This window comes from Euphorbia lathyris, chromosome 9 (genome assembly GCF_963576675.1).
Source record: "Euphorbia lathyris chromosome 9, ddEupLath1.1, whole genome shotgun sequence".
In the NCBI taxonomy this organism is placed as follows: domain Eukaryota; kingdom Viridiplantae; phylum Streptophyta; class Magnoliopsida; order Malpighiales; family Euphorbiaceae; genus Euphorbia; species Euphorbia lathyris.
In genome coordinates, this window is record NC_088918.1 from 44,588,874 (window position 1) to 44,616,403 (window position 27,530).

At 37.6% G+C, this 27,530-nt stretch overlaps 1 long non-coding RNA gene across 1 annotated transcript; it reads left to right on the forward strand.

The window, feature by feature from the left end:
- Positions 1-6,119: 6,119 nt before the first annotated feature.
- LOC136205181 (uncharacterized) lies at positions 6,120-10,248 on the forward strand. Its single transcript, XR_010675852.1, has 6 exons — positions 6,120-6,226; positions 6,312-6,516; positions 6,723-6,820; positions 7,742-7,880; positions 7,967-8,105; positions 10,110-10,248. It is a non-coding gene; the product is annotated as an uncharacterized lncRNA (long non-coding RNA).
- The last annotated feature ends 17,282 nt before the right edge of the window (positions 10,249-27,530 follow it).

A 27,530-nucleotide genomic window follows, 5' to 3' on the forward strand; every position in this document is an offset into this window, starting at 1 on the left:
AATAACTCCTCCACTAGCCGTAATGGCTTTCACAATTCATCTGAAGTTTTTGACTTGGTTTACTGAATCCCCACTACCTCAGTATTGGCTGAAGGTAGGGATACGAAACCCCCTATGCATTGGTTGTTGCTGAATTTCTTTACACAGAGGCGTGCACGTATCTGATGGGGCCGAATTATGTTCTAGATCTCCCTATAATCTCCTCCTTGAGGATTTCATGCATCTCCTTCTTGCTGATAAGCTTGTCTTCATCTTCCTCCTTCGACTTGTTCTTGTCAGGGTATTTGTCATAATCAACTAGAGGTTTATGAGGGGATCATTTTTTTTGCTTTTAATTCCCTCTTTCGACTGGTGCCTCTGTCTGTTCTTGGGGCTTTTTCATTTTTCTCTTCGCCTGGGGGGGTGGGGTTCTTGATTGGGAATAATTTCTTATGGGGGAGAGGCTTTTGGAGTGTCTTCTAGGCGTTTTTGTTGATTGATGACTAGATTCTGTGGTGCTATTGAGGTTTTTTCGCAATTTTTCTTTGGCTTTCTTCAATTGTTGTTTGAGCTCCGCCATCTTTATCGCATGTGCATTTGTTATGCCGTCCATCTCTTTTTGCAATGTCCCTAGGTTTTGCCCTACAGGAAAATTCATCCACCAGTAGTTGGTATTGAGGTTCCAACTGTGGTTGTCGCTCAACTTCCTGAGTGGATTCTTCTTTGATATTTTATTCTGTCATCTTTGAATTGTTTGATTTATCACATGTTTTGTTCGAGTTCCACAGTCACCGTACCAATGATAACTATGTTTATGAACTCGGGACGGAGGGTCTCAACATCTTGATGGATATTCCTAATTGAACTTGTAAAATAGAACCAAGGGTCAGAGGGGGGATGGGGTGGAGCCCGGCGAACCCGCTCCGATGCCTGGTCAGTAGGTGCTTTAGGAAGGGTTGAAGAGTAAGGACTAGTTGTGACTTGTTGAGTTAACATACCATAGGATGTGGCTATACATGTATTTTTATAAGGCTGGGCCAAGTCCATTGTCTTCCAGGAATCCTTTGTGTATTAGGATTCCTTCCCCTTTTAGGAATCTGGTTTTAGGAGGAGTCCTCCATGACGAGGAGTCTTCATCCTAGCCGCATGGAGGTCCTTTTAGTAAGGATACATTCCATAGAAGTTTCATAGTGGATCCAAAAGTCTGTTTTGAGACATGTAGTGGTTGGTTCGATGGCTCCTGAGGTGCCATGTGTCGGTATCGTATAAAACGATACTAGTTTCCCAATTGTAAGATACACCATATTAAGACATTTTATGCTCTTATATTTTCTCTTAATCTAAGTTTTAATGTTTATGTATTAATCTCCATATATATTAATGTATGTATAAATGTGTTATAATCTATAAATGTATAACATAATAATAATAATAATAAATGAGCCAAATTCTTGAATGAAATGAAAGCATGGAAGAAAACAAAAGAATAAGAGGCTGTTTGTTTTGGGGGTTTCGGGAAAGAGCAAGGGAATGAGGAGGTTTCATTCCTTTTGTGGGTGTTTGTTTTATCAATTCAATCATTCCTTTTACCCTGTTTTAGTTTTGGGTTTACCCCTAACTCCTCTAATCTCATTCTCCCAGCCTCCTAAGGTTTTCCATTCCCTTTCCCCTTTCTCTCACTAATTTAAACATCTACTCTCCTCATAAAATTTCATTTTAGTCTCTATTTTGTTTTTAATTTTTATTTTGGTCTATATATTTATTTATTTTTACTTTTTTAATTATTGGATTAATTTCACTTTTGATCCTTATACTTTTTTATTTTGATTCTTATATTTTTTTATTTGTATTTTTTTATCACTAGACTAATAGGGGATGAGAGAATTAAGCATGAGACATATACAAAACAAAACAAAAGAATAAGAGGCTGTTTGTTTTGGGGGTTTCGGGAAAGAGCAAGGGAATGAGGAGGTTTCATTCCTTTTGTGGGTGTTTGTTTTATCAATTCAATCATTCCTTTTACCCTGTTTTAGTTTTGGGTTTACCCCTAACTCCTCTAATCTCATTCTCCCAGCCTCCTAAGGTTTTCCATTCCCTTTCCCCTTTCTCTCACTAATTTAAACATCTACTCTCCTCATAAAATTTCATTTTAGTCTCTATTTTGTTTTTAATTTTTATTTTGGTCTATATATTTATTTATTTTTACTTTTTTAATTATTGGATTAATTTCACTTTTGATCCTTATACTTTTTTATTTTGATTCTTATATTTTTTTATTTGTATTTTTTTATCACTAGACTAATAGGGGATGAGAGAATTAAGCATGAGACATATACATAACAAAGCAAAAAATAATAGTTTAATTTGTCCAAATATAGGAAAAATTTGAAAAAGTAATGGGTTCATGCATTGAAGTTGTTATAAATAGAGTGATTGGAAAGAAAAACGAAACAAGTTTTTGACGTATAGCTCATAAACTTAGTTAAAATACATAGTTATGCCCTTGTTGGCTTCTAAAAGCTCCATCGTTTTGGTATTTGGCTTTATGCGTCTTTTTTCGTACCCATATTTTTCTTTTTAAAACTTGGATCGAATATGCATTTCAAATCACTCACAGACATTGTCTAGCCTATGTTTCTTCATTTGCCCCCCTATTGTGTATACAAAACCCTCATACAACGCTACAGTAGTGATCTCATTTTTCTTCTTGGTTAAAATAAGTTATACACAAAATACCAAAATATTGGAAAAAGAAAGATTTCAATTATTTGGTCATTATTGGATACTTATGCTTAAAAGTATGCAAATGTTTTATTGTTATATTAATTATTACAAAAGAATCCAACTGTCTTTCATTTTCCTATCATCACCACCACTATCAAATAACTCTTCAATAAAACAATGATCCAAACACCTTCACCCTGTATATTCAACATAAAACGCACCGTTTTACTTCCGCCCTATGACCACTGGTTTTCCACCCCATGATAAGATTACGAATCTGAAATTTTCTGTAAAATGTAGGGTGTTTAACAGTCGGTTCGGTTTAAAAACCGAAATAACCGAATAAGACATAAAATTAAAACCAAACCTAACCGAATAGTTCGGTTCGGTTCGGTTTTCGGTTATAACATTTGTTAAACAATTTTTTTTTATTTTACATTAAAAAAATAACGATGCCATGATTTGACATTAATCATAAAGTTAAGATTTAAATTTCATATACTATATAGGCAGTATATATAACTATGTGTGCAGTATATATTATTAACTATATTTTAATTTATAATTTATTTTTTTTTGAAGCTTAATTCAATTATGAAGATTTTCGAATTTATAGAAGAGCATAGTAATAGTATCTGAATAAGAGAGAGTTGTTGTTCAATGTTGTACTAATAATGTTCGGTTATATATATATATATATATTTTTTTTTTTTTTGTAGGAAAGGAAAAGAAAAAACAAACAAACAAAAAACCGCTCAACTCGGGATCAGTCTAGGAAAACTGACCCCCACCACATCCTCCAAGATCATAGAAGAGATGAAGACCGGAGGAGAAGAAAAGGTAGATAGACCCAACATTCTAGAATGCCCTTCCATCGCAAGACGGTCCGCTACGCGATTTTGCTCCCTATAAATATGAACAAAGCGAATAGAATCAAAGGAGGAGTCAATCCTTTTAATGCCTTTAATTATGTTAAGGCTATTTAGGCAAATAGCATTGCCCTCAGAAATCATTTTAACCGCTTCTAGGTTATCTGACTCAACAAGAAGCTTCTTCACCCCCAGATTCTTAGCTAACTTCAGGCCAGAGAAAATCCCCCAAAGCTCTGCAGAAAAGGACGAACCAATACCCAAATTCTGAGAGAAACCAGAAACCCACCTGCCACCATCATCTCTAAGAACCCCTCCTGTGGAAATTCTTCCGTGTTTTAGACAAGAACCATCAGTGTTGAGCTTAACCACACCTTCACTCGGCCTACACCAGCCTAAAAGATGGACCTCCTTCCTCTGAGCAGCCCTAGCCAAGGGGTCTTCAAAAAAGCTCTCAACCATGGTACTAATCTTTTTGGAAAAGAAGTCTAAGACATTTGGCTGAGAAACCACTCCTCCTCTAAAAATCTCCTCATTCCTCCATCTCCAAATCTGATGGCAAACCACCACAAATAAAAGAACACCCTGATTCAGATCAGGCAGAAGAATCTCTTTAATCCCATCTACAAACCAATCATTCTCAATTGACTATTGTATTAATTTTGTAACTGAGTTAAAATATTCTTTCAATTAACTATTGTATTAATTTTGTAAAAGGAGCCTTTTACAAAAACAGAGAATTTTTGCTTTTTGGAAAAACAGTTTTTTCCAACCTGTAACAGCAAAAGCAAACAGTAGGTAAAACAAATGGATCCATAATGTGGGGTTGAAAATTTGATAGATTAATTAATCTAATGTATAATAAATTTAATTAATTTTTATTTCGGTTCGGTTATTTCAGTTATTTATCAAAAGAACTGAAACGACCGATATTACCGATATATTTCAATATTTAAAACCGAAACAGAACCTATTAGACCGAAAACCGAACCGAAAAATCAAAATTTATCGGTTCGGTCAGTTATTTCGACCCGGTTCGGTTTTTAAACACTCCTAGCCAAATGTCTCCGGAAATTATATATACGATGCTCTCTGTAGAGGATCGTATACTGTTACATGTTTGTTAGGATATTTCTTTAAATTAGACACAACTTGTTTTTGTATTTGATATCATGTAAGATGACATGAAAGGAAAATAGGCAAGTCTAAGCGCAGCGGAAATATAAAATTTTATCTATTTTATCTATTTCCCTTTTTTCAAGACCCGTTAATCATTATTTTATATAAAGAGAGATTAAACAAGTATACCTTTTCTGAAGATCTATCTACTGTTGCAAACGAAGTGCCCACAACTTCTCAACCGTGTTTCACGAACAGTGAAATCAACAGAAAAGAAAACAGTTAGTAATCAACCAATGAATAGCAATCTAAATTGATTGCCTCTAAAGGAATCGACACGAGATCAAATAGAGAGTATAAACGAAGAGTAATTAAGATGAGATGAAGTCGGAAGAAATCCTTAGTCTCTTGAATATGCACTGGCCGAAATTCATAGGTATGGAGACTTATTTATAGTCTTCCAAATATTAACCCTAATCACATTAGGTTTAATCACTTAATCAGAATCCTATTCCAAATAGGTTTACTAATAGATAAACAAATAGATATTATCATTATCTTTATCTTAATATAAATAAATAAATGATAATCCTAATCTAATTAGATATTTATTTATGTTAGGGATTTAATTTAATTAATTAGAATCCTTTCCGAATAGGATTACTAATTAGATAAATAAATAAATATAATCATTATCTTTATTTATATCTTAATATAAATAGATAATAATCCTAATCCTAATTAGATATTTATTTATGTTAGAGATTTAATTAATTAGAGATATAATCACATTAAACCTTCTAATTAATATTATCCCATAATCAGATAATTTAATTATAACCATAATCTAATTATAATTATCAATTAAATTATTTCATCCCTAATGTACAAAATTCGGCCCATATACTCCCTCTCTCTTAATTACCATTTCGTCCTTCGATTCCAAATCCCATGTGTGATCCATTAGGTTATTATCGCTGCTAGCTGTATATATTTATTGGAATTAATTCGACCTGATTAATTTCAACTTATATATAACACTATGTCATTTTCCCTTTCACATGACATAAGATACATGACAGACATTTGTTTTCGTGTCGTCTGAATTTTTTTCGTGACAGTATTTTAACATTATGTTATCTGAAGACATAATTAAAAACACGCTCGATTCTCAGATGACATTACGATTATAGTCTTTTGTCATCTAAAAAAACGCGATTTTGATGGAAAAGTCACTTAACCATCAGGCGACACTGTGTATAAATGACTGTCATTGTTAACTGAAAACCAAAAAAGCGGCAACCAAATATTAGAAAAGCGGGGGAGCAAAAAGTTCCTAAAATTTTGAACACGTCCAATCTTTTAGACGGGATATAAAAGGCAAAATGAAAACCTAATTTCTCATTTTGTCTGTCCATTTCTCTAGAATCCATCTCACTTTGCTCCCTCCATCTCCATCTCTGAAATCTGGAATCGTATCTATCTCCCCAGCATCTCTAGATGTCTTCTTCTCCGACCATTCTCAAATCCATCTGGTAAGTATTGTTGGGCTTTATCTTTTTTATATTACTAATTCCTCTTTTCTCTTTCTTTCTCTCACTCTCTCAAATCTTGTTTCAGAACTGTTGTTACTGCAACTCTATCGTCAGGTGCCACGAGGAATCGCCTGAGCCATCAGATATAGATCGGAGTCGCCTGACCTCAATGAAGACATCATGTTGCTGTTGAGTCTCCATTTTAAGTATCGTTTCCCCCAATTTTTGATTGATGTAGGGTTTTTTTCACTTTGTAAAACTGAGCCTTTGAATCTAACGTTCATGGACAAGTTAAGTTCCTTATACCTCTTGTTAATTTTGAAGTTTTGCTTTATAAAATCACTTCTTTTCTCTTTTGTATCTTACCAATTTTTACACTTTTGTTTTCTTCCTTACACTTGAGTTTTCTTCCTTACCAATTTCAACCATTAGTTCCTTATGCTAAGATCTTTAAGGAATTTATCTTGATTGAGATGTCAAATTTGAACTTGTGCAGGGGTTATTATAAATGTAGCAGTATGAGAGGTTGTCCTGCAAGGAAGCATGTGGAGAGGTACCTGGAAGACCCATCCATGCTTATTGTTACTTATGAAGGTGAAATTCCTTTTTTGAGAGGTGCCGAGGATATATTTGGATTTTCCTTTTTTGACTATATGTGTTTTGGGAAGTTCCTTGATGGATTGTACAAATTGAAAGCCTTTAGAAGTTTGTTCTATGCATTTTTGGGTTGCTTTGTAATTTAATGAGTTATAGCCTTTACGGGGTGTTTGTTAGAAGGGATATAGGAGGTGGGATAGGGATAAAAAAACACGAGATAAGTTATCACATGTTTGTTTGCGAGATAGAAGAGTGAGACGGATGAGGGATAAGTTCTTATCCCTCAAATCCTATACCCAGGAGGGGGGTGGTATAAGGAGGTGGGATAAGCTCCTGCGATTTTAATTGGATGGAAAAGTCCATCTTATCCCTCAAATTAATGTTATGTAGTTTAAATAAGGTTAAAATAGTAAAATGTATTATTTTATCCCCATCTCTATCCCACGTACCAAACATTGAATAATAATTCTCGACTATCATATTTTTATCCTTATCCCAACCATTTATCCTTATCCCTATCCCTATCCCTATCCCAGACTTTATCCCTATCCCTATCCCTATCCTTATCCCAATAAAATACCAAACGCCCCGTTAGAAGTATGTTCTATGCATTTAGAAGCCTTTTGACCGTTGATGTGTTTCTTGCATTTTACAATATTGAAGAGGCACATGCACATGTAATGTAATGTAGTTAAACTCTGTTTGTCATATGTGTGTTTCGTTCCAACAAGCATCTCTATGTTCAAGTGATTGATGACTAAAAAATGCACACACTAGGACCATGTCGTTAGGATCTAACCCTGCTGTAGGATTGTTTGTGTAGAAAAGCACATGTATCCTTTGCTTTCTTAACCTTACTATAGGACCATGTCATTAGGATCGAATCCTGAAACTATAATCTTTTGTTATCAACTGCAGATCCTGCTAGTGCTTGCAGCTTTAACAAAAATAAGTGGCCAGGCACACTGGGAGATCCTACTTCAATATCGTGCAATTGAAACCCAATGCTATATGCATGATACCTTATTTGATGAGTTATTGATCTTCAGTTACTAAGGTAGATAGTTTTGCTGCTATTTAAAATAATATTTTTCAGCAAGGTTATAAAACTGAATCAATTGTTTGATTTAATGTAATATGTAGGTGATGTTTGAGAAATTCAGATTAAAGAAGGAAGAAGGAAGAGGAAGAGAAGTCCAAGCCCATGAAATAAGTAGGGCAGAGGAAGCAGTCACTGTGATTCTGGGAGCCTACAATAAGAAATTTCTGCATATCCTAAATGGTGAGGCTGAGCATGTTTCTACTATGAATAATTGTTCTACTTGAGATTTTCTTAACTGACTAGACTAGATTTTGAGCCTCTTCATAACTTCTGATTTTGTTGTAGGAGATATTGCTAGTAAATAAAACATGATCATTTTTATTGTTATTAAGTTGTTCATTTTCAATCATTAATTAGCATTATTCTTTTGGAACTTTATTAATTACGTATCATTTTGTTAATCTTTTTCATTAAGTTGGTGGTTGCTCGATTATTGTTCTTATTAATGATGCAAACAATGCAAACATTGTGAAAAGGTGTGCTCTGCTCTGCTAATCCTTTTTCTGTGCAAACATGACATGACATAGAATTAAAAATTAAAAATTAAAAATTAATTCAACAGGAAGCTATCAACCATTCTTTGCACAAGTTACTGAGTTATCCATGGATCAAAGAAATAGTGAGGAAACGGATGGTATACCATGGTGCATGCTGTTTGCAGATGATATTGTGTTGGTTGATGAGACGAAAGAAGGAGTGGAGAGAAAGTTGGAACTATGGAGACAAACTCTAGAATCTAGAGGCTTTAAGTTGAGCCGAAATAAGACATAATATTTGGAGTGTAAGTTTAGCGGCCATAGGAGTAGGGAGGCAGGGACAATCTCCCTAGATGGGAGAGTTGTTCAGGTCTCGGATTGCTTCCGGTATTTAGGATCTATTATCCAAACGGATGGAGAAGTAGATAGAGATGTTGCTCATAGGATTAAAGCTGGTTGGTCGAAGTGGAAGAGTGCTACGGGTTTCCTTTGTGACCCCGGCATGCCTAATAGATTGAAGGGGAAATTCTACTGGACGGCAATTAGACCAGCATTGTTATATGGTACGGAGTGTTGGGAAGTGAAACACTGCCACATCCATAAGATGTCGGTGGCGGAGATGCATATGTTGAGATGGATGTGTGGTCATACGAGAAAGGATCGGGTGAGTAATGAAATAATTAGGACAAAAGTAGGGGTCACATCTATTGAGAATAAAATGAGAGAAAACCGACTAAAGTGGTTTGGCCATATGAGACGTAGAGCGCTTGATGGGCCGGTTAGGAGAACCGAAGAGTGGCAAAGGAATGTAGTGGTGAGGGGTAGGGGAAGACCTAAGCAAACTTGGAGGAGGGTGATCGAGAGTGATATGAGTTTACTGGGAATTGAGGAAAATAGGGTGATCGAGAGTGATATGATGGTTCATGTTAGCCGATCCCGAATCATTTCGGGACTAAGGCTTTGTTGTTGTGGTTGTTGTTGTTGTATCATCATATCCTAAATAACCACTTTACATGTTAATTTCTATCAATTCTACATATTTACTAATTATTGTCTATTAGGAAAAATAAATTAATTGTTTGACAATTCTTACTATTTACTACCAACTACTATTGTTGATACATGTATGTTAGTAAAAAACCCTAATGGCAAAGTTGCCATTATTTAATTTTAATTTTAAATGGAAAAGTTGCCATTATTTGTTTCGGATATCTTTTTAACTGAGCTCATGATCTATCATATTATTATGTAGGAAAATTCAGTCTTTCCTAGTGTCAGATTGGGCTTGGAAATGGCTATACTGAACCGCAATGCCGATTAGGATCTGTTTAAATGGCTGAATTGTCGGTTGCTTCTAAGTTCGTAGCAACTTTCCAATAGACGCTTGCTAATACTTTATATCTAAAAAATCATGACATCTATCAAGTAATAGTGATAGCTATACAGAACTGAACAAAAGGACTTGCATACTGTCTTATGGTAACATTCTGCAATATGTCTATCACTTTTGCTTCTAGGTTTGTAGGATGTCATATTCTATCAAAGCGATAGTTGTGGCTATGACATGCTTGGCGGAGCCTCTGATTTTGTAAAGTTTGCCTGATTTGAAGCAATTTATATCATTTTCTGTTATAATACGATGTTTCAATCATCAATCTTTATTACTTTAAAGATCAGACTCAATTAACTTGTGTATTTTATTTTGTAGGGAGCAAAGGGATGGAAGAACCAGCAAATGATGGACATAACAAGTCATGAGATTCAAGGTTTAGGTTTTTAGGCTTCTTGTATAGTTAAATGTTAGCTTTGTAATGACAACCCTTTAGTTAGGATTATGATCTTCACATATGTACAAGTTTATTGTTATATATAAAGGTTATTTTCACATTATTTACAAGAAACTTTGGTTATTTATACAGGTTCATGAAAGAGGTAAAAAAAAAAAAGGAACAATGACAAAATTCTTATAAGAAAATGTCATACTAATTACGTTCTAACAACAAGATTTAATACAAATTATGTCATGTGAATTACGTTACAATGACAGTCAGGAAAATAAAAACTGTCATAACATTAACATAATAACTTCATTTTAACTTGATATTTTGATAAATTATTTAAAAATAGTGTTATGAGAACATATATTCGATGACAGTTGTTATTAGATAAACCCATATAATTAGTGGTCAGATGACAGGTCGCTATTTGGTCGCTGTCATGTGAGGCTATTACGGATGACAGAACGTGACCATCATCTGAAGTACCATCAGATGGCAGCGAGCCCCGTGACAGATTTATATCTTGTGGGATGACGATTTTTAACCGTCATCTGAATGGGGTTTTTGGCATAGTGTAACAGAATGACTTCGAGAGATGGTACTAGCAGAACCTTAGACATTCCCCCAGTGTGATAAGAAGCCAGGTTGAATACTGACATTTACCTTTCCGTATTAGGTCCAGTATAATTCGATCCTTCATCAATTATATCCTTTAGACAATTCTTATAACCATGGAATGTGTCATGTTACATATAACGAAGACTCTGTTATACTTGTCCATGTGGAATTAACTCTGAAAGATAAGTTAAGTGAAATCTTCATTTCTACTCTTAACTCTATCACCTTACAAGGATTTCAGTCAATTCACCACAAGTGGCCATTTGGATATATCCCCTACTTATTAAGAGTGACGAATGCTCAATCTAACATTAACTATCCTACAATTACTTTATGTGATACCCAACCCTGCTCTCACACACCCCAGGGCCTCCCCTATAGTGGATCGTGCTCGCACAGAATCAAAGCATCACACTCCATAATCCAGAATCACTAATTAATGATTGTTTGAGTCTGAGGATTACTTATACATACTAACACCAATGAGATGAACATTTGACACTTAGATAAACCTATCCATATTGTTATCTCAGATAAATCTATCCATACTGTTATCTCAAGTCGGGTCCCAATCCTAATGAACTCCTTCACTGGATCCATGTAACTGTCTAGATATCTCCATATCTAAAGCTTGTGAGATCAGCTCTCTGTCTCGATATAAAACACTGTTACATGTAAGTCTGAACAGTAATATGTCAACCCCTTTAACATATTACTTGACTTGGGTTGATTTTAAGTTTATTGACTTATTATAAAGTATAGTCTCACTTCATGCTTGTATGAACAATTTATGATCACTTAAATAAACTTGAGATTTCTTTTATTTGACTTAATTAGTTCTGATAAAAGATTAATGCCTTTATATAGTTTAATTTACTATATCTTATAAAACAAATGATAATGAACAATTCATTTACAAATAGTTTATATCCTACAACAATTGTCTATAGGACACTAAATCCCAACATCTCACACTTAGACTAAAGCCAATTGTTTCTGAAAACATTCCCATAAGCGTTCGCATGACGATCATGAACCTTTTAGGGTAAGACATTCTTTAAATGGATCTATAAGATTGTCCCTTGGTGGGAACTGCTTTAATTCTCACATCTATTCTTGTTGTTATCTCTCGGAAGAGATAGTAACGATTGAGGTAGTGTTTGGACGTATTATGAGACTGCGAGTCCTTAGCAAGAGCAGTTGTAGGTGCCGCGGCCTCGCCCGGAAGACCCATGGGGTTGACACCGTTGACGACAGATGCTATGATTGGCGCTGAAAGTAACCAATCACGGAATCAAGCTGCTCGGCAGGGCCGGAGCTCGGAGTATGGAAGAGTCGCCACCCACGAATGGGAAATGAACACCGATCCCTTGCGGGAGACTGGTGAGGGTTTGGGAAATTTGGGTACGAGCCGAGAAGGCTAGCTCCTTTCCGAAGAAAGACTATTAGGCACCCCAACATCGCCCGGTTCTGAACCACCGGCCTCCTACTTAGCATGTTAGGCGCTAACGGACTAATCGCATATTTCTTTAAGTTTAAAATTCATTTGAAACCTTTTCTTTCTCGTTTTGAAAACCGTTTGAGCATATTATTAAAAGCCACTTTAGTAAAGAATCACCCATTTACATGAATTAGGATATATAGAAGAAAGAATGAGATAGAAGGAAGAATTAGTTTATTTACAACTTGAATTATGCTTTACGCTACACATTCAATCTAAACTAATCTCACTCTCCGAAAGAAGGTTTATTTACATGGTTCGTACCTTAATCGCCGTTGGAACGATTTAGATACATTTCAAAACCCCGTTAATTTACATGTTTTTCACTCGAATCGCCATTAGAACGATTCGAGTGTTTGAAAACGTGAAATAAGAAGCTTTAACCGAAAACATGATTAAGCATACAAGTCCATTTATTTTTGTACAAAGCCGTTTAGATGGGAAAACGATTCAAAACTCTATTATTTACAAGAAAACAGTTTTAATTACAAGGTTCACTTAATTCGTCATTGGAATGGATTAAGGTTTCAAAACGTGATATTTTAGGAAGTCGTTTAAAAAGGATAACGAACCAAAACTTTTTATTTACATACGGAACCTCTAAAAACTCTTAGTTTAAATAACAAAATTGAAATCTCATTTTGTGATTTATTTTCCCCTTTTTCACTCAATTAATCCACATTTGAGCACAATTACAATGATGATCAATTTGAATTCCCCAAACTCACCCAATAGAACCCATTTGAAATATATATATATAGATGTCAAAAGAAGGGTAAATATACATATACATATACATTTTGGTTAAAAAATAATAGTTATATCTATAGATTAAAAATAAGGAAATAAAGGAATAACATATAGTATAATTGTTGATAAGTAAAAATAATAATGAAAACAATGCTTGAATTAAAAACAAGTAAAAACAATGAACAAGGTTCATGGAAAAATAAGAAAATAACTTTTAAACCCCAAAATAACAATTGTGATAGATATATAGAAAATAACCCTCCCCCAAATACACATTAAACCTCAAGATAACATCTAATTATCCCCAAAAAATTTACTAATACAACTTGAATAACCCAAAACTATATATACATATGATTTTACAAAACTAGATTAATATAAGTGAAGTTTAAACGAGAAATAGATAAATATATAATACATAATTATTACCCATATATCCCAAAAATAATTTTAATAAATATATTACATATCTACATATATATATATATATACAAGAACAAAGGCCAAAAAGTTAAGAAAAAGGTTCAAAACTGGGTTTTTTAAAGTTCCAGCAGCTTTAGCGACGGAAAATCCATCGCTAAAAAGCTTTTAGTGACAGAAAAGGGTGAATTACAGAAACAGTCCCAATAGTTCCTAGATTTATCAAAAAGCTTTAGATCTACTCTATTCAATCATTTTGGTCCCCGAACTACCCAAATCGGGTCATGGCCTATAGCGGAGCCTCCCAAAACGATGTTTTATTTTAAAACGTTAATTTAAAAAGTTTTCTAAATTTCTATATTTATAACGTTTTAATCCCGAACTACCCTTAAATCGGGTCACGGTTCCTGTTGGGACTTTAAAACGAGGTTTTTATAAAACCAAAACATTTATTTAATACGAGACGGGAATTAAATAAATACGGAAAAATAAACGAAATAAATAAATTAAACGAGTCTAGTCCTCAGATAATACCTCAAGATCGGTATTGACAGTCGAAATCACTTGATTCCACGAGTTGTGATTTTTGGTGTTTTTCGGTGTTTTTGTAAAATATTTAACTTTTTGGATATTTTCAATTTTTAGGGAAAAAAATGTTTTCCCCCAAAAATTTACTTTCTCTCTCTAAAATAATTTTTTTTAGAAAGAGAAGCTCCCCAAAAGACCCCTTTTCCAATGCATGGGGATCCGTGCCTTTTATAGGCACGGATCCCGAGCTTGGGTGTGCGCCCAAAGGGTGTTGGGCGGACGCCCAACACGGATCGTGGGGCGCACGCCCAACGCTATCGGCCGTGTGCCCGACACTCATCGGGCGTTTGCCCAATGGGAGTTGGATGGCCGCCCAACGAGCATCGGGCGTGCGTCAAACGCTCGCTTGGACGAGCGTTTGACGCGTCGAGTGCCGTGTCTGGCATTCGTGGGATGCTCACCCGTTAGGGGGCGCTGTTAGTTGCCTGCTAACCGACACTCAACTCCTCGGGGCTTTTTTGTGATTTTTATTTTTAAACTAATGGAACCAACCGCTTTAACCATCCGTTGTGGGTTTTCGTCACAGGTCCTCCGACTCGGTGTCTACAAAAAGGTTTCAAATGAATTTTAAACTTAAAGAAATATGCGATTAGTCCGTTAGCGCCTAACATGCTAAGTAGGAGGCCGGTGGTTCAGAATCGGGCGATGTCGGGGTGCCTAGTAGCCTTTCTCCGGAAAGGAGCTAGCCTTCTCGGCTCGTATCCAAATTTCCCGAACCCTCACCAGTCTCCCGCAAGGGATCGGTGTTCATTTCCCATTCGTGGGTGGCGACTCTTCCATACTCCGAGCTCCGGCCCTGCCTAGCAGCTTGATTCCGCGATTGGTTGCTTTCGGCGCCAATCACAGCATCTTTCGTCAACGGTGTCCACCCCCCGGGTCTTCCGGGCGAGGCCACGGCACCTACAAGTGGCGACACTGCTGGGGAAGCGAGAAATTTGATTCCGGAAGGCGTGTATTAAGCCCATAACGGGGACGGATCGTATTATTTCTTTTCGTATGCATTCATAAGCATTATTGCAAACCTTTTGGGTAATTTTCGCGAAACCTCTATTGAGAGTCCATTCGTCGCTCGAAAGAGGCTAGTGTAAGTTCCCCCTTACAGCAAGGCGCCGAAGGTTCCCCATCCATTCGTTAAGGGCGAATTCGTGCGGTCCTGTGAGGTCCCGCGATCAGCCGTGTCAACATATAGTAGCCTTAGAAGTTGCCATAGGATTACCCGTTACTATTTTTGGGTGATGAATGAATCAATTCGTGTTTTCAAATTGCCATGATATGTGTCTAATCCTAAAATACGTAAAGAAAATGAAATGATACGTTAATATATACTCTTAAACCGATATACAAACTACCCCAAAACGTCGAAACGGCTTGAACTAAAGACGACTTAATCGCCTCGTATGAATGAACTTGTGTGGCCCGCCTGGTCCCTTTCCGTGTCCCAAAGAAGGCACATGTTCAGGAAATACGTTGTGATATAAGCACGTATTAGTATAAATCGGTTTGGTATTAAGGATAGTTATATCTCGATTCAAAAGACTATATTAACGGTAGCCGTGATTCACATTCTTTAAATACATTGGGATAAAATGAGATTATGACAAAACGAAAACGAAGAACATTTCTATTTTGAACGACCCTGTTGTAACGTAAAGAGTTTCGTAAACGTGGCCCGTCCCTTCCGAATAAAAAACGAGCTCTTACGTTACGCCTTGCGTTGTTCTAAAGAGAAATGGACGTGTCCGCAAAGTGACTAAGAAAATAAAAGAAAATAAAAACGACCAAAATCATTCTGTATTTACGATATATGTCAATCCCAAGGGTAGTTAAAGAAAATGAACCAATGTTGTTAAATAAGTGCCTCGAACTGGTATATACACCGCTTAAAAATCACGAAGCCGAATTAAGCTAAACCGCATAATTGCACCATATGGATGAGACTGTGGGTTTGACTAATGGCTCAATCATTTCGACCGTTACCAAAACTACAAGAAATATGGCCCGATCTGCGTGTTTGCTCAACTCGTGCCTAAATGAAAAGAACGGTAATATCTCTGCTTCGAATAAACGTGCGATTAAACGAAACATTGATTTTCTATAACCACACTGAGATGATATATCCCGTAAATTGGAAGAAATAAAGAGTTGTTACTAGCTAAAGATTATCGCGCGCTCGAATAAGACTCGCCATCTTTTCATGTAGCTAAAACGAGCAAGCGGATTTTGACGTTAGAAACAAACACGTTACGCGATGATTCCGTTCCCTATAATAAAATCCAAAAGTGATATCATCACTAAACGAACACGTGGTTACGTCTCTCGATAAGATCCAAACGATCCCGTCGTAATCCAAAATTGAGACACGAACCCACGCGAATAAAATGGGACGAATCATGGTCAATAACGAACGATTGAACCGAAAGAATAACTCGTACCACATCTGAATCCGAGATATGCTCAAAGGGAGTCAAAACCCGAACTAATGCGTCTCGCGAAATAACAAAAGACGAGTTATTCAAAAGGACAATCCAATTTGGTCGATATCTTAGTCACCGAACGCTGATGCGTTAAAACGAATTGTATTGTTTGATAAATGATTTATTTTTTCCGCAATAATCGACTGCATCACGCGTCCTCTGGACCGCAATGTGAGCCCGAAACCAAAATCCTAGGAAAGAGACTTGGACCATCGAGTGTGTGGAGGAATAAGGGTGGAAGAGAGATGTTGTGATACGTGTAATTAGACTAACGTTTGTTCTTCTTATCTTATATATCCGTATATAATAAACGCACACACCACGAATCATGCATATAAAATCATGCATACATGCTAATGGGTATCGCTCGCGCAGACGTCATCATTAAGAGGTCGTGGTTCTATGAATTATGTCGAGAAACTGTGAGTGATAAAGTGCAGCTCATGTACATACAAAGAGGCGCTATTCCGATAGTGGCAAGAAGGATGAACAGGGTGTTCCTCAAGAATTATGACGAGCTGATAGGATGGGCTTTGTATGGGTCGTCAGACCCCTTCTATATTAATCCGAATGTCCCTCATATGATGGACCTGATGGTTGTGGATATTTGGGGAAGTTCATCGGATGAGGAGGATGCTGATCGAGGAACTCCTATCAATATTTGGGATGAATCTGATGACGACCGGAGATTGCCGTTATGACGAGATCGGGTCGTGTGGCCGAGGGGAAGGCACCCATGGTTGAGACAGAGGTAGGAGAAGGATCGGCTCTCAAGCCGGATGATCAAGTCCTCGAGCAGTTGAAGAAGACACAAGCTAAATCTACGGTATGGGAGGTTTTGTGCCATTCCAAGTACCACCGTGAGAATTTGATGAAGGAGCTGTAGAGCTTAGTCATTGCTACTGATACCGAGCCGGCGTTGCTAGTAGGGGCAATCATAACCCGGAAGAGGACTGAAATCACTTTCACCGATGAGGATCTCTCGAAAGAGGGGAAGGCCCACAACAAGCCTTTGTACATCCGAGCTGAAATTAACGGGAAGAAGACTAGCTGTGTGATGGTTGATGATGGATCGGCTATCAATGTATGCCCCCTGAAGCTCTTGTCCAAGTTGGGAGTGGAAAGAGGAGATTTGACCGCCTTAGAGACTGTGATTCGAGCTTATGATGATAGTCGCCGCCACATCGAGGGAGTTTTTAAGGCTAAGCTGAAGGTGGGGCCGCATGAGGAAGAAACTGAGTTCATTGTCCTGGATATCCCTGTGACTTTTGTTGTGTTGTTGGGATGCCCATGGTTCCACAAGCTCGGAGGAGTGCCCTCCACGCTCCACCAAATGATCAAATTCCCCTTCGGGGAGGAGATAGTGACGATCAGAGCTGAGAAATTGAGTTCAGTAGTTGCATTGGGGATCGAGCCTCAGCTTTTCTCCGGGTTCCAAGTTTTCGGGATCTATGAGTCTAGCATGACCGCCGATGTGATAAAGATGATGAAAGGGGGTTTCATCCCCGGCATGGGCTTGGGTGCACACCATCAAGGGCTGCCAGAATCACCAGACTTCAAAAGTTAGAAAACCCGGAGCGATTTGGGATATGAGCTGGGAGGCATGTCCAACAAAGGCTGTGAGGGGAAGGTGGGCCTAAAGAAGTATTTTGTGAATGAGGGCCACGGAAAATTTTATTCCGGAACTCCTGAGTCGTGGACTAGCACCGAGGGAAAGATTATGTAACATAATAAAAATACTCACTAGGTGGCTGGCGCAACGCAAGTTGAGCTGCTCTTGGAAATAATCAGATAACCCCACAAAATCGGTGCAAGTCTCCCTCGAAGTATGGAGGGCATCAGGGGGATCAAACGGCACCATCGAAGTAAAAGCTGGAGGGGCAGTCTCAACGCCTGAGTAGGCCACGCCTGCCTCGCCATAACGGATCACCGAGTACTCTCTCCCTGAGGTAGGGAAGGGAACGCCAAGGGAGAGCTGCTCTGGTCGAGCAGCGCCCGAAGACTCGCCTGCATAGCAGGAAGGCTCGCCCGTAGGGGACGCTCTGGACGCCCGGGCCCGCGTATCGTCGAAGAAGTCCGACGTCCGAGCGCTCCTCGAAGAATCCTCCTGTGAACAAAGGCAAAATAAACACACCCAACCATCTCACAAATAGAGAATAAGCAAAACCGAGTACTCACCGGAACCACATCAAGGCTGAAGATCCCAGCAACAACCGCCGCCGAGAACACGTCCATCGTGGGATCAACATCCATCACGACCTCAGGTGGGACTATCGGAGCATGGAGTGTCGACAGATAACGAGCTCGATCCCTCGTGCAGGCCCATACGCCTCGAGGCACTAAACGGCTGACAAGGTCACGATGTATCCTCCGTAAGGGCATAGTCCTCACCGCGAACATAGAGGCGGGGATCTCACCCGGAGTCCAATGAAAGACGTCGGCCCTAGTAAAGCTCCGATCGCCCAAATACCATGCCCGCACGCATGGTCCGGTAAGCACGCACTGTTGCCTTTGGATGCGGGTGACGTGTGCATACTCGGGACCGAAATCAAGGTCGTCCCATCCGACGGATATCTAAAGCATAAAGAGAATCAGACAAGAATGAGTAAAAATCCAGAATAATCAGGAGACGCTCACCTGCCCTAAGCTCCATGTGTCGATCTAAGATAATGATCGTGCTACTGACGGCCTCGCCTCGACACTCAAATCAAAATCCCTCCACCTCGTCATAAGCGGAAGCAGATCCCCGTGCTGATTGCTCCCACAGACGCTCGGGAGAATCTTTCTCTCATAGGCCCAAACCTGCTCATAAAAACCGGCATCAGAAAAGGAAGTCCTGGAGAGAATAAAAGACAAACTAGTTGTAGAAAACGCACCAGGAGGGCGAAGGTATAGCCACCGAAGTCCTTGCGCTCGGGGCAAGTCAAGTCCAGAAATCGATACAAATATGCCAGGTTGGCTCCGGCCTAATCGAAGGCTGACACTGCATCTAAGTCCCTGAAGGCCTGGATGAGACCTGCATGTACGGTCCCGCTCTGGGTACGAAAGATCGTCTCGCCAAGAGCATAGAGAAGAAAACTACGCGTAGCCCTGTCTGTATCATCTCTATCGCAAAAGTCTCGCCGACTCAACAGTCCAAAGGTAGTAATGAACTTCACATGAGTAGATCGAATGCCCGTTGATGCTCGTAAAATATATAGCATTTAATAGGACAAGTGTATCCTATCGCAACAAGTAATATTGTGCTAAGCACGAGATCGAACCACAAAGACTATTTGTTATAACTAGTAAATATACCTAGGTTGGTCTAACTATTTAGAGGGTTGAATAATAATTTGGGTTTTTGGGTAATTAACTAGAAGAATTGAAAGCAATAATCTAATAAAATAAAGCGAACAATTAATCATGGAGAAGGTGAGTTAACGGATGGCACAATCTAGGTCGAGGTATTCCTTGATTAAATCCTATGTATGGTTTAGGGAATTAGGATTTATGTGTTACCAGTGATTAGACGGTAATTGCCCTAATGAGATATATGTAATAATCAATATGATATAAGTTCATGATTTCATAATTAAAATTAAACTCAATGATTGCATGAAAATGAAAATTTATTATCATGTTCAATAATTAATAATGATCATAACTTATTAGCATTGAAGATATATATGAACAGATTCATTTGCTAATAGTTTATAAATTTTAACAGACATAAACCAGAACATAAGATTAAAGTATGAAAATGAAACAAAGTTTTATTGCAGAACACATATTTGCGTAAATGAATATTAACATATGTACAAGAAAGATTAAAAACAAACCTATATACAAAAACAAACAAATGAAAATTAAACAAATCAAATTATTAATCACTTATTCATATTAAATCTGAAGCATTGAAACTTATGCAGATTAATGAAATGATATACAGAGTCATTTTAACATTATATACACATTTATGTTTGAAGTTTATACTGGTACATATTAATATTATATACAGATTCATTCTAATAACTAGCATAGTTAACATATACTAATCAAAGATAACTAAAGAATCAAAGTTGATATGCTATCAAAATTGAAAAACATATGTACAGAATAAAACTTAGAATTATCATATAAAATGAATGTTCATGAACTTGTTCAATAGTCATTAATGATTATACCATATTAGTATGTAATATATATGAAAAGTCAGATGTTCAGAAATATTTCTGAAATGAATACAGATTCATGAAAAATAATTACAGATTCATGTTAAAAGTTATACTGTTTTATTTAAACTTAGATTCGGATGTATTCGTATAACTTGTATGGTTAACGTATTTTAAGCAAAAAGAATCAAGAATCAAACTTGATAGTTTTATTAAAAATAGAAGACATATATACAAATTACATAAATAACAAACACAAAAACAAACCTATAGACAAACTATATACAACAAATAGTTTTATAATATCTTCGTTCTTCATTATGTGTGTAAATGGTAAATGGTGCACCGTAGCATTCTGATAAATCAGGACGCTTGTTGTGTGCAGTAGTAATCTTCATTGAAGATTTATGCTTGGAAGTCGTGGTTTTTAAAGGAATAAAAAGTTTCTGTAACTTTGTTTTTTAAATGTGTGATAACTGAGAAGAAATCAGATTTTGTCTGATAGAGATGAATAGAAAATGTAAGTAACAAAAATCTGATCTTTTCCAATTATTTATAATCAATCCAGGACAAATCAAGGTATCTGTTGGGATTAAAAAGGTGTAAATTCACACCATTTGAACATGAAGAATCTTAATTTTTCGAAATATTCAGCAATGGTGCATGAACTGAAGGAGAAAAGAAAGAATACATGTCTGATACCGCCCGTGTCGCGACCGTGAATGGCGATTCTCGTCGCGACAAGTCATTTTCAGAGAGAAAATCTTTCTGAAAATTTCATGATTTCGCTGAAGTTACCGAGAATTATCGATTCTTGGTCGAGAATTTCGATTCTCGGTAAGTTCAGAATTTTTTTTTTCTCTTTTTTTCCTTGAAATTTTGAAATCCTGAATTCTCAACTGAGAATTCACATTCTCGGTAAGTTCAGAAATATTTTTTTTCTTCCTTTTGCTTGGACAAACTGAGATTGCTGATTCTCTCAACTGAGAATCCCGAAATCTCAACTGAGATTTTTGAATTTTTTTTTCAAATCACATTAATTTCTTAAAACTAATTAAAACATGACTTAAATAAATTTTTATTGATTTTAAACTCGACATACTCATATCTAAAAACTAAAAACTAAAAATCATAAAAATAAATAAATGTAAATTAAATTTAAAACAAGTAAAGATGAAAATAAAACAACAAACAAGACTAAAGATAAACAACAAAAGGTTTGAAAACTAAGTAATTAATTTTTGTTGAATACGTCCACGAATTCAATTTTCTCGAATTGGAGCGTCTTTGTTCTCAAAAAAAAAATTTATCAACCAGTGAGAGTATTCGGCTAGTCAGACAGTTCGACCAATTACAGATTGTCAGTTCCGAACCATCACAGTCGGCAGTTGTGGCTTCTGAATCATCTTCGTCCGAGTTTACTCAGTCTTCAGTCAGTATGTCTGCGACCAACAAAAAGGTGGCCGAGTTGGAGAATTCCTTGAACAACATTAACGATCAGTTGGACGCAATCCTGGTCTAGCTAGCTGAGTTGGCGTTGAAGGATAACAAAAGTGGTAGTAAGCACGCTGAGAATGACGTGAACACTGGTCCCCGCTTTGGGAATGAGGATGATTATCAGGATTATATCCGGAAACAGCTTGAGAAGGAGAAGGCTAGGGAAGAGGAATGGAAGCAGCACATCACTCAAGAGGTGCAGGATCTGCGCGGGGGAAGCTCCGGGAGTCATGACTTTTATAATTTGAAGAACTGCTTATCGGCAACTATCTTGCCTTTGAAATTCCGGCTCACTGACATGAAGAAGTTCGATGGAACGGGGGATCCCACGGCTCACATGAACCAGTATGTTGCAGTAATGAAACACACGATCCTAACTGAGGAACAAGTTCTTGGACTATTCAATACTTACCTGGAGGGGGCTGCCCTCATGTGGTTTCATGCGTTGCCTCTGGTGACGAAGAGAGATTGGAAGGAACTGGCGAAGGCATTCATCGCCCAGTATAGCGTCAACACTATGCTTGAGGTTACTCTGAAGGAGCTAGAGAGTACTAAGCAGCAGGCTGAGGAATCCTTGTCCGATTTTGTGAGGGGGTGGAGAGCAAAGGCAGCAGTTATGCGGCAGAAACCGCTTGAGCAGGATCAGATCCGAATGGTAGTTGGCAACACTCTGTCGTATATTAAGAATGAGCTGTGGTATATGCCTTTTACTGATTTCAATCAGATGTATTGTAGTTGGCAACACTCTGTCGTAAATCACCAGCTTGTTTTGTAATTCACTAATGGGTGAACCGCCGATGTGGTATATGTCCCTCCCGATGTACATCAAGGGCAATTGGGCCGCAATGACGAAGAGGTTTATCAAGGAATACATGGTATGGATGCTGGCAGAGCAAACACCGGATTCGCCCTCCTATGAGACCCCTGAAGTGGTATTGGAAATGCCCAAGTATGGTGGATATCGGAATCCCGCTGAACACGCAACCTTATTTCGCAATCACATGTATGATGTCGAGTTCCCTCAAGGTGAGCTGCACGAACATTTTCCAGAAACTCTTACGGGGGAAGCTCTGTTATGGCACCAAGGACTGTCAAAGGAAGAAATGGGCCAATGGATTCCCCTTCACGATGCGTTCGTGTCGAGATATGAGATGTATATTCCATGGACGGGGTCCCTAGAGGATTTGGATAGGATCAGGCAATTCCTCGAGGAACCATTCGTGGATTACGCTAGGAGGTGGAGGTACCACAATATGGACTTGTCCATTTTAACTTACCTGGGAATAATTTCAAGCGGGAATAAAAGAAAGTAGAACTGTACCCCCGACTTTGAAATTATTATTATATATTTTTTCTTTTCTCTTCTTTTAAGCGCTTTCCTTTTTGGCGTTTTATCAATTTAAGGATCTAATGATTTCGGTTGAATGCCCGAACTTCTAGTTCTGGCCACGAACAAAAACTACGCACATGAACCAAAACTTTCAAAACAATATTAAAAGTATACAATTCCTTCCTAGCGGATAAGGTAATTTCATCCTACTTCTGATATATCTTGTCTGAGAAGATGTAGGCGTTTAAGGTAGTGATAAAAATGGAAATTATTTGGGTTTAGTGTAGGAATTGAATAAATTTCTTAACAAAGAGATATGATGTTTTGGTGAAGGACTAAGTGTATAGAAAACAGGTAAAGGTTTCTGGGAAGATTTTTCCTGGGAAAAATTATCTGTCTTGTTCCTGATACTGCAGTTGCGGTACCTGATATGCAATTTTCTTGAAAAATTTCCATTCCCTTCTGATGTATCTGTATACTGGATTTCTTTTCTGTAGACTCCTTCTGTGAATTTATATTGGTGATCAAATCTCCAGTTTATCTTTGAAAAAACTTGGATTTTTTTATATCTGCAAACATCTAATTGCAAACATTAAATAACAACGAGGATTTAGTCCTAGTGACCATCCTCAAAATAAAAAATAAAAACTATAAAATAAATAAATACATATATTATAAATCAAGGTTCGAAATAAAACACGAAAAATCTAAATTTTTGTTAAAAATTTTGGCGTTCCCCGGCAACGGCGCCAAAAACTTGTTGAGCGATTTCCGCAAGTGCACAGTATACGCTTGTAGTAATAAAAGATATCGATCTCACAGGGAACGCTTTTTAACAAAAACTTATATTGAATCGGTTAAATTTACTTTTATGGTTTATAATATGTAAAATCGTTTAATTGGATTTGGTTTTGAAATTGCTAGAATAAGAATTAGATTAGAGTATAACAAATGTTAGAAATCACTTCTGATTTAAGGATAAATTTACAAAACAGAAACGTTTAGTTTTTTAGAAAAGTAAACAAATGTATTCGTTTGCATTAAGCAAAGAAAACAACTTTAAACTTTGTATAAATTATAACAATGAAATAAACGTCGATTCCTCTAATTTTAGGGCTTTGAACTGCAGTCAATCCTCCTACGGTCGGGTTAGATTGCTACCTTAACCAAATTGATACTCTACTGATGATATCAATTTACCTAAGTGTTCAACAAAGTTTCCTTGTAAAGATTTTGAATTTAACTACGTTTTAATGAAAACACCAGAACTCACTTCGGATCATTTACCAAAGTGCTACATAAAAATGTATCGAATAGAATGAACTTTATTAGATGAAATATGAATTTGATACAAGTTTACAGAGAACAAGAAGCATGGAAACTTTCGACGGCTTTCAAGTGAACGGGTTGTCCTTTCCTTGGGTTTCGTTAGAGTTTGTCAGGCTCAAGGGCGGATCCTCTACTAAATCTTCTCGCTGTAACTTCGTAATAGAGATACGGTCGGCTACTACCAAAATGTAAACTAATATGAACAAATCTAAACGCTACTGTGTTTGTAATTATTTAATAAACAAAGTGTGTACATCATATTTCTTTTTACAAAAATGAAATCTAATCTCTGACTCATTTCTGAGTCAGAGTTTCTGCATAACTCTTGCACTAATCTTAAAATCTAACTCTCTCAATATATTGTTTCAACTCTCAAATCAATACTTTGTTTATAGATGTTGAAGAGTCATGATTGAAGTGTCGTATCCGTTGTGGAGAGTCGTGTCCACTGCGAAGAGACGTTTCTATCCACCCGAACGAACGCGTTTTTTAGAATTTCAACATGTGTATGTTGTGCTTGGCAGAATTTCTGATCTTACCGAGAATGGCAATTCTCGGTCGAGAATGGGGAAGTGATTTTTCAGCCTTCGGACGAAAGGGAGGGAGAGCTGGACGACGCGTGTCGCGACCGAGAATTTGGATTCTCAACCGAGAATATGAATTTTCTCCTATTTCTGACTTCATTCTTGTCTTCCTTATATCGGTGTGCTGATTTCTTCATCTTTTGGCTCCTAACTTAGGGTTTTTCCTTCGTTTTTTACCTCTTTTCGTTCCTATTTGGATTTTACCAAATATTTAGGTACCTTGCAAGAAAGAAACATATTCGAAAGTAAAAGTATTCTAAACACATATAAACAACACGAATTTATAGCAAAACTGATGTAATTATTAATGATATTTTAGGTATATTTTGGGCTTAACAGGCATATACCCTAGGTCATGCAAAGCATTAGGTTCTTTGGCAACTAAGGCTAAAGCCGTAGCCCAGCCACAAAGCCGCACTCCTAGTGGTCTCTAGCGAGGTTAGATTTACACAGGTTCAATATAGACAATTCCGTGGTCAGGTTCTCGTCTATCTATAATCCTATATAACGTCAGGGTAACAGGCATTAAGCAAATTATATACATAAACAGGCTAGTTGATCATTATCAATTTTCATTCTAGCATAAATCATGTTCCTAACATCATCTAGGCATTAAGCATGCATAATCTGTTCAATCAAAGGCTCTAGTTCTCTAATCATACATATTGATACAATCAATTTCATCCCCATCCTGAATTGGATGGGGGATCGGTTCATAGACAAACCAATCCAAGCAATAGGCATGTTAGATTAATGGAAAACATCTACGACAATTTATAAAAGCAAAAGATAAATAGGCGAAGAGATAGAAATCCAAAACTCATTCTGCTGATTCCGATTATAAATTAGAAGAGATGAAGATCTTCTCCCGTCAATTGTGATAAATGAAATTACATAATTAAACCTAATCTAAGAAACTGGAAAAACAGTATTAAAACCTAATCTAAAACTGAGCTACTCAAACGACTACATCCTGAATGATTCCTCACACAATAGTTTTTCACCTCTATTTATAGTGCTGAAGGTTGCCTCCTGGTCAGTTTAGGTATTCACGTCGAGTTGGAGTGTTAAAAGTTGATTCCGATCGGGATTCCGGCCCAGAATGCTGGCCCAAGTGCGTCTCGAGTCGCTTCTCGCCGAGCAGGAATGCCTTTGCTCGCCGAGCAAGAGTGCCTGTCGAGGTGATATCACGACTGCCCATGGTGCTCACCGAGCACCCCATTGCCTGCTCGCCGAGCAGGTGGTAAAATATCACGACTGCCTCTGTTTTGCTCCGTTTCTCGTGCATTTACCCCTGAAACAACTCAAAACACTTGTTAGACGACAATTAGATGAAACGTACCAAAACGTACCATAAACTGAGCAATAGAGGTTAAACACGCATATAAAATGGGGTTAAGCTACGTTGAAAACACTATATATTTGGGACGTATCACCCGTGTAGACTCCTAAACCAAGCAGGGCATCCATCTCGTCGAGGTCAACCTCGGGACGCAACATATCGAAGCAAAAGGGGACCGGCACGTCACTACCCCGTAGTCCGATCAGCAAAGAGAAGTCCCTGGGCGAGATCATCATCTCCCTGAACGGAAGGTGAAATGTATGGGTCGAATCTACCCACCTCTCGCAGGTGGCTCGCAGGGCACGCCTGTCGCACACACCGTTGGCGCGTGGTAGCGCCAGGATAAAAGGCTCGAAGCCCAACTCCCACACACGGCCTCTCACCGTCGTCGGAAGCAAAGCAAACCAGGAATGGATGCCCTCGGTGGATCCCGATATGATGATAGCCTGAGAAGGGATAGTACGAATAAGAGCGGGACTTAACTAAGGTCGTTATTCCTTAAGAGTTTCATTGTCATGTACGTCTAATAGAGGTTTAGTCTAATTGGTTATTCTGTAAGTTCTTCAAAATTACTGTTCTTTAAGGTTTTTATTCTCACGCACTTTCACGTGAAATTTAATGTAATTCATTATTCTTTAAGGCTACTAAAGTCGTCATTCTTTAAAAGCTTTATCCTAGCGCGCATTCGCATGGGATTTGACTTAATCCTTTATTCTTTAAAGTTTTATTCTCACAAGCATTCACGTGAAATTTAACTTAATTCA